Here is a 9,339-nt window from a genome sequence, read left to right as displayed (position 1 = left end):
TTTTGTCACATATAAGTATTGCTCCCCTGGCTTTTTTTTTTCCACTTCCATTTGCCTGGAAACTTTTTTTTTCATCCCTTCACTTTCAGTCTTTTATTGTTTTTTAATAAATTTTTATTGTTGAAAGTATCACATATGTCCCCTTTTTCCCCTCATTGACCCCCTCCAGCCTGTCTGTGCCCCCTGCCCCAGGCCTTCACCACCATATTGTCAGTGTCCATGGGTTATGCATGTATGCATACAAGATTTTGGTTGATTACCTCCCACCCACCAACCCTCCCCCTGCATTCCCTCTGAGATTCTGAACTCTGTTTCATTTTTCCATGTCTCTGGTTACATTCCATTCATCAGTTTATTTTGTTACTTAGATTCCACATATGAGTGAGATCATGTGATACCTGTCTTTCTCTGACTGATTTATTTCACTTAGCGTGATACTTTCCATGCTGTATCAAAAGGTAAGAGATTCTTCTCTTTTACTGCTGCATAGTATTCCATGTTATAAATGTACCACAGCATTTTTATCCACTCATCTACTGATTGGCACTTGGGCCTTTTCCACATCTTAGCTATTGTAAATTGTGCTGCTATGAACATAGGGGTGCATGCATTCTTTCTGATTGGTGTTTCAGGTTTCTTAAGATATATTCTTAGAAGTGGGATCACTGGGTCAAGTGGCAATTCTATATTTAATTTTTTGAGGAAACTCCATACTGTTTTCCATAATGGCTGCACCAGTCTGCATTCCCACCAGCAGTATACTAGGGTTCCCTTTTGGCCACATCATCACCAGCACTTGTCATTTGTTGATTTGTTGATGGTAGCCATTCTGACAGGTGTGAGGTGATACCTCATTGTCATTTTGATTTGTAGCTCTCTGATGATCAGTGACTTTGTGCATTTTTTCATATGTCTCTTGTCCATCTGTATGTCCACTTTGGTGAAATGTCTATATAGGTCCTTTGCCCATTTTTTAATTGGATTATTTGTCTTCCCTTGTTAAGTTGTATGAGTTTCTTATATATTTTGAATATTAACCCTTTATCAGATGTATCATTGCCAAATATGTTCTCCCATGCAGTGAACTCCCTTTTCGTTTTGTTGATGGTTTCTTTTGCTGTGCAGAAGCTTTTTATTCTGATGTAGTTCCATTTGTTTATTTTTTTCTTTAGTTTCCTTTGCTCTAGGAGATGTATTAGTAAACATGTTGCTATGAGAGATGTCTGAGATTTTACTGCCTATGTTTTCTTCTAGAATTTTTATGGTTTCATTACTTACATTTAAGTCTTTTATCCATTTTGAGTTTATTCTTGTGTATGATGTAAATTGGTGGTCTGGTTTCATTTTTTTGCATGTATCTGTCTAATTTTCCCAACAACACTTACTGAAGAGATTGTGTTTACTTCAATTGTATGATTTGGTGAATGTAGACTGAAGAGATAGCTGCACTTCTACTGAAGCTAGATTGGAAGGCAGAGTCCCACATGAAGAAAGGAAATTTCTCCTTATTGCCAGCCAGGATAGACCCTGTGAACAAAAAAAAAAGGGGGGGTGTACATGCTTTTTTGCAATGATTGGCAGGACAGCATCTTGCTCTCTCATACTCCCCAACCTACCTTGTCTCTCACTTGGAGCTGAATAATGGTATAGTTCTCCAAGACAGGTCACATCCTGCTGTGGCAGGAAAATTTAGATGGTAGAAGAAAATCTGTGTTATTATTTACTACCATAGCCTGGGAAATTCAAAAGCTAATGTAAAACAATGTTGCCATGAATCTATTTGGTAAGTGCCAATAGTATCAGCACAGAGCTAATAAATATTTGAGATTCCACAAGGCTCTTAGAAAATAAATATGGAAGCTCACTTGACCTCTTGACAATTTCTCAGTTGAATTTTATTTAATAGGTTCTAGACACTGCAGTTTTAGTTTAAATTTACAGGTATACAGATAAAGCTAGAAACAAGATTTTCCCTCTTTTTTCTGTTCACTCTCTGTCCTTATTCCCCAAGCAATAGGGTTGGTAACAGTAACATGGGGACATTATTTTTACTCTGGATTGGCATAAGCACTTAGTTGTATATTTTATGAGTGTGGGACTGAAACTTGAGAAAAGGAAGATCCAAGGGAGACTTGAAGTTGTATAAAAGTGTTAAAAGAGTCCAGAAGGAGAAAAAGTGGCGCGAATACACGGACGAGCCCTGCGCCTTCTCACAGAGCAGAGAGAAGGAACAGCTGAATTGATTAATATCCACCCAGAATTGGCGAATTAAACACAGGTCAGATATCGCCTAGGGAAAAGTGAGATCTGGGATCCAGGCTGGAGGTAGAAACGCGCGCGAAAAGCATGTGAAACACGCGAAGCAGGAACTAAAGTCTCAGAGGAAGACTGCACCCCACAAAATCCACAGCTACTGGGGTCAATGTAGCCCTCAAATGTGGAAGGGGGTCCACCAGGATGCTGGCAGAAAGGGACTATAGAAATTAACCCGCAGTAGGGCTGGGCCCAGAAAGGCAGCCTAAAGTTCTACCAGTATACCGGCTGCAGAGTGCCAGGGGAAAAAGATGTGAGTCTGTGTGTGTCCTGTGGTGTTTTTTTTTTCCCTTCATTTTCTTTTTAAATCCTTGCTTTTGATTGCTAAGTCCAGTACATAGGATCTTTCAATTAAAAAGCGTTCACCAGGATTGCAGGAGAAAGCTGTTTTTGTGGAACCTGGGGTTCAGAGTGGGGAGAGACTAGCAGAAAATCAGCTCTAGGGCAATCTGTTCACCGCTACACAGTATTGAGTGTTGCAGGGAAAGCAATCTAAGCACTGGGTAGGGGAGGGGCCTTTTAGCACCGGATATCAATACAGAAACACTGCCACCCAGGGGTTGTATCAGAAATTGACTCTTGTGTAAATACAACTAAAGGCAGGCTGAGAAACAAAGAGCTCCCAACTGCTTGAAAACAGTGTTGTGGCTTATGACACAGAGGAGTGGTACAGCTCAGGGAACTTCAATACCGACCTGTCTACCTGACAGGAAACAGACCTGCCAAGCAGAACAGTAGAGGAAGTGAATGATCTTCACTACTTCACATTTTTATTTTTTATCTTTTACTTGAGAAACTAAATATTTTCTCAATTGATTTTGCCTTATTTATTATATTTTTATTTTTAATTATTATTACTACTATTATTTTACCTTTTTAAAAAGTTTTATTTTATTTATTTATTTTATTTAATTTCATTTTGGGATTAGTGTTCTATATTCTATTTTTATTTTTCCTTTAGCATTATTTTACTCTATCTCAATTTTTCCTTTATGCCAACACTCTCTTCTTCACTTTCCCCTTTTGTCCTGTTTCTCTTACCCTGCTCCTGCTTTAGTTTTTCTCTATCCTTTCTCTTTACTCCCTGTTAAAAATTGATCTTACTCACATATCTAATTTCTGCTCCCCTGCTCCAAGTCCATGCACACTTCTCTCTTCTATTTCTTCACTATCCAAATTTTCTTCTTCTTCCTTTTTTTTTGCCCTTTTCTCTCTATTTGTCTTATTATTGTTTGTTTGATTGTTGATTAGTTTGGTTTTTATTGCTTGTTTGTTTTTGTTCTTTTTGTTTAGTTTGTTTGTTTGTTTTTATTTGTTTTTCTTCTCCTCGCTTGCTCTTTATTCCTACTAATAGCTTAACTAATTCCAATCACAAACTCAGGCCTCTCTACACTCTATTCTCCTTTTCCAATAGTAAACGAATATACAGAATACATAGATAGATAGATTAAAGAAAGGGAAAAGTTATATATATATATATATATATATATATATATATATATATGTATATATTTTTATTTTTTTTTTTTTTTGTGAGGAGAAACCAAGATGGCGGCATAAGATATACACCTGTACGTGCAGCCTCTTACAACCACACCAAAACTACAACTAAAAGACAAAACGTCTATCACCCAGAACCACGGGAAAGCTGGCTGAGTAGAAGTTCTACAACTAGAAGGAAAGAGAAAAGAGTATTGATACTCGGTAGGACATGCCCAGGCATGGAAAAGCAGAGGTACGGAGGCGCGCGAATTGGGCTGGGAACTTGATGCACTGTTTTTTTCAATCTGAAGAGAGACACAAGCTCCCAACTGCTCTGAACTCCAGTTTCCGGTGAGACTCTGGGGACCCAGACACCTATGGGGAGAAGCTGGACTGTCTGCCATAGGGTGGGAAAGTGAGGGTGGCTCTCTTGCAGAGGTGCTCACAGGAATCACTGTTTACTGCCCTGGGGCATGGGATATGGGAATGCAGAAACGCGGAGACACAGAGAGGGCTGACTGGCAGCCATCGCTGGTTGCCAAGCCCTAGTGATTCCCTGAGACCCCACCCCGCCCAATTTACAAACCCACCCAAACTGTGTGCAGCGGCTTTTGCATATGAATGGCCTGCCCTTTCACAGCTTAACCTAACAAACTGCAACTGGGTCACACAGCTCCAAAACTTCCAAACCCCAAACAAAGAGGAGAAATCTGCAGATCTCCCTGTAACTACTGCTGGGTGGCCCCAGGCAGTAGCTGACCTGCACCTCCTTGGAGATACAGGCACCAGTGTACCTAGTGGTCAGTGTGAGATGACACCAGATTTCAACACCTCACATCCATAAGTGACACACTCAAGAGGCAGACTCAGTGAGCACCAAAGCCCCACTGAAGCAAGTCCTTCCCCATAAGGGTGTCTCCAGCACAGCAGTTCTTCCATTGTAGACACAGCGGGACCTCACAGCCAATTGGTCTGGAGGTCAATTCCTCCCAGTGTACCAACAGCAATCAAGGCTTAACTACAACAAGACTGTGCAATCAGCCCACAAAGGGGTGCACCAAGAGTGTCCACCTCAGGTGATTGGGGAGGCTGAGCCACTGGGCCCTATAGGTCACCTACCACACAAAGCCACTCCATCAACACATGGAAGCAGCCAAAATGCGGAGACAAAGAAACATGTCACAAATGAATGAAATGGAGGAAAGCAAACTACTGGATATAGAGTTCAAAACCACAGTTATAAGGTTATTCAAGAATCTTCTATAAACCTCTGAGGAACTAAGAGAGACCTTTAAGGATCTTAATGAGAATGCCAAAAAAAAAATGGAAAATAACCAATCAGAAATTAAGCATACACTGTCTGAAATAAAGAATAATATACAGAAATTCAACAGTAAAATAGAGGACCCCAAGAATCAAACCAAAGATTTGAAATATGAGGAAGCAAAAAACACCCAACCAGAAAAACAGAAAAATAATCCAAAAATATGAAGATAGTGTAAGGAGCCTCTGGGACAACTTCAAGCATACCAACATCCAAATTATGGGGGTGCCAGAAGAAGAGAGAGAGCAAGATATTGAAAACCTATTAGAAGAAATAATGACAAAAAACTTTCTCTACCTGCTGAAAGAAATAGGCTTACAAGTCCAGGAAGCGCAGAGAACCCCAAACAAGAGGAATCCAAAAAGGACCACACCAAGACAAATCATAATTAAAATACCAAGGGCAAAAGACAAAGAGAGAATCTTGAAAACAGCAAGAAAAAAACAGTTACAAGGGAGTACCCATATGACTGTCAGCTGATTTATCAACAGAAACTATGCAGGCCAGAAGGGAGTGGCAAGAAATATTCAAAGTGAGGAATAGCAAGAACCTACAACCAAGATTACTCTACCCAGCAAAGCTATCATTTAGAATAGAAGGTCAGATAAAGAGCTTCACACATAAGAAAAAGCTAAAGTAGTTCATCACCACTAAACCAGAATTATATGAAACGCTGAAGGGTATTCTTTAAGAAGAGGAAGAAGAAGAAAAAGCTAAAGATAAAAATTATGAACAACAAAGTGACAACAAATATATATCTATCAACAAGTGAATCTAAAAATCAAGTGAGTAAAAAATCTGATGAACAGAATAAACTGGTGAATATAATAGTATCAGGGGCATAGAAAGGGAGTGGACTGACAATTCTCAGTGGAACGGGGGTGTGAAGGGTGCTGGAAGAGGTTGGACAGAAATCTTACACCTATGGATGAGTACAGTGGCGGGGGGTAAGGGCATGTGGTGGGGGTGGAATTGGGTGGAGGGTAGCTATGGGGGGAAAAAAGAGGAACGTCTGTAATAATCTGAATAAAGATTTATTTAAGAAAAAGAAAAATGTTTATATTAAAGTAAATTACAGCCCTAACCGGTTTGGCTCAGTGGATAGAGCGTTGGCCTGCGGACTGAAGGGTCCCAGGTTCGATTCCGGTCAAGGGCATGTACCTTGGTTGTGGGCACATCCCCAGTGGGGAGTGTGCAGGAGGCAGCTGATTGATGTTTCTCTCTCATCAATGTTTCTAACTCTCTATCCCTCTTCCTTCCTCTCTGTAAAAAAATCAATAAAATATATATTTTAAAAAAATAAATAAAAAAATAAAGTAAATTACAAAATGAAAAAAATAAATTTTCTTTTGTATATATACATACACACACACACACACACACACACAAATAAAAGAGTAACATGCTAATTGACTGTACCTTCATGAGGCCCACCAGCCAATCAGGAGTGAGTATACAAATTAACCCAACAAAGATGGCAGGTTAATTTGCATACACATGCGTCATGCGGCTGGGGGCGAGGTAGGATGCTTGTGTCATCGCCACAGCAATGACACAGGCATTCCGCACCACCCCAGCAGCTCGGGGCCTCTGGGCAGCATGGGAAGGCAGAAAGGCAGCTCTGGGCCGGAGTGGAAAGGCAGCTCTGGGCCAGAGTGGAAAGGTGACTCCAGCCAGAGCAAAGGCAGTGCTGGCAGCCAGGGGACAGAAGGCCTATTTTTGCATGAATCTTCTTGCATCAGGCCTCTAGTCCTATATAAATAAAAAGCTAATATGCAAATGGTCGTCACACTCTTGTACCGGGGCCAGGGGACCTGAGGTTGCACCCCCCGCCCTGCAGGGCTTGATGAGGTGGGGCTGGCCGGGTCTAGGTCTTGAGCAATTTTGAGGCAAGCTTGGGTGGGCAGGGACTTGACTCTGGGTCCCATGTTGCGTCCCAGACTCTGACAGGAGGGAGATTTTCATAAACATTTTACTAACTTTCTTCCATCTGTGACACTTCTATTTTAGAGAAAGGGCAAATAGCAATATTAAAATATTTCCTCTAATTCCCTTTTAATCTTCACGAATTTCCTGCACCAGGCCACTAATATGTGTGAGTGTGTATGTGTGTGTGTATATATATATATATATACACACACACACATATATATTTGTGTCTGTGTTTAGTTTTTTACTCCTCTTATTATACACTCATTCTCTATCCACCTCCTCTATACAGAATTGTGGCTATTTCCCCATTCATTCAATTCGTTGACCTTACTTACTGGAAATAAGCTCTGCTTCCTCAGATTCATCTGGGCATTTGTTGTTTGAGGGTTTGTAGTTTACATATTTTGGATTAGTTGTTGTTTGTGGTTTGCATTCATCTCTGGGTGTTTGTTGTTTGCATTTTTTGGATTAGTTGTTGTATTATTGGATTTTTTCGCCCCATATACATATATTATTCCCCACTTCTTTTTTTTTCTCTTTCTTTCCTCTCTTATATTTTTTCTTTTCCTCAATATCATTTCTACACTCTTTTCTATTCCCTAACCCTCTTTTCTCTAGTGGTCACCATTATTTGGGGTTATTAGTATCGTGAATAAATTTGTGTTTGCTGCTCACTGTGTTGTGTCTTGTTGTGTTGAATTTTGTGCCTTTAAGTCAATGCAGGAGAAAGAAAGAGCTACATAACCAGACATCCAGAGAGGAGCGATCATGGGGAGACAAAGAAGCAGCCCACATATGACACAAAAAGAGGAATAATCAGAAAAGGAAATAAACAAAATGGAGGCAAGCAACCTGTCAAAAAAAGAATTGAGAGAAATGGACAGAGGGTTGCTGCTAAGGATGCAAGACAAATTTAACAACATGTGAAAGAACCAAGAGGAAATGAAGAAGAACCAAGAAGAAATGAAAAATGACATCACTGCAATAAAGAACTCAATATAAAGAATCAACAGTAGACGAGGAGAAGCAGAGGACCACATCAGTGCGTTAGAAGAAAAGGTAGAAAAAAATACCCAAGCAGAACAGCATCTAGAAAGAAAACTTAAAAAACAGGAGGAGAACCTAAGGGAACTTTGGGACAACACAGAACAAAACAACATCTGCATAAAAGAGGTGCCAGAAGGAGAGGAAACTAATCAAGGAATAGAAAACCTGTTTGAAGAAATAATGACAGAAAACTTCCCTGATATAGGGAAGAAAAAACTCACACAAATCCAAGAAGCTCACAGAGTCCCAAACAAGATGAACGCCAAAAGACTGACATTAAGACACATTATACTTAAACTGGCAAACATCAATGAAAAAGTAAGAATCTTAAAGGCTGCCAGAGAGAGACAAAAAAATTACGTATAATGGATCTCCCATCAGACTATCGACTGATTTCTCAATAGAAATATATCAGGCAAGAAGGGAATATATAAAGTAGTGCAAAGGAAAGGTCTGAATCCAAGAGTACTGTACCCAGCAAGGCTTTTAATCAAAATTGAGGGTGAAATCAGGAGCTTCACAGACAAAAAGGACTAAGGGAGTTTATTACCACAAAACCAGCAATGCAAGAAATGCTAAAGGGTCTGCTGTAAAGAGAAGAAATGTGAAGGGAAGAAGAAACACAGGCATAAAGAATAAAAATGACAACAAACAAGTACCTATCAATAATAACTTTGAATGTAAATGGATTAAATGCCCTAATCAAAGAAGACAGGGTAGCTGAGTGGATAAGAAAACATGACGCATATATCTGCTGTCTACAGGAAACCCACCTCAGAACAAAGGACTCACATAGAATGATGGTGAAGAGATGGATAAAGGTTTTTCAGGCAAATAGAAATGGAAAAAAAAAAAGCTTGGGTAGCAATACTTATATCTGACAAATTAGATCTCAAAGTGAAGGACATAACAAGAGATAAGGAAGGCCACTTCATAATACTAAAGGGAACAATCCAACCAGAAGAAATAACTCTGGTAATAATATATGCACCCAATACAGGAGTACAAAAATACATTAAAAAAACCTTCTTGAGGCTATAAAAGGAGAGATTGACAGCAATACAATCATAGTAGGGGACTTTAATACCCCACTATCACCATTGGACAAATCCTCTAAACAAAAAAACAGCAAAGAAACATCAATCCTATGTGACTCACTAGACCAGATGGAATTAATTGACATCTTCAGAACATTTCACCCCAAAGCCACAGAATATATATTCTTCTCAAGTGCACATGGG

The sequence above is a fragment of the Eptesicus fuscus genome, chromosome 1 (assembly GCF_027574615.1).
Source record: "Eptesicus fuscus isolate TK198812 chromosome 1, DD_ASM_mEF_20220401, whole genome shotgun sequence".
Lineage (NCBI taxonomy): Eukaryota > Metazoa > Chordata > Mammalia > Chiroptera > Vespertilionidae > Eptesicus > Eptesicus fuscus.
Note: the sequence above shows the minus strand (reverse complement) of the source record.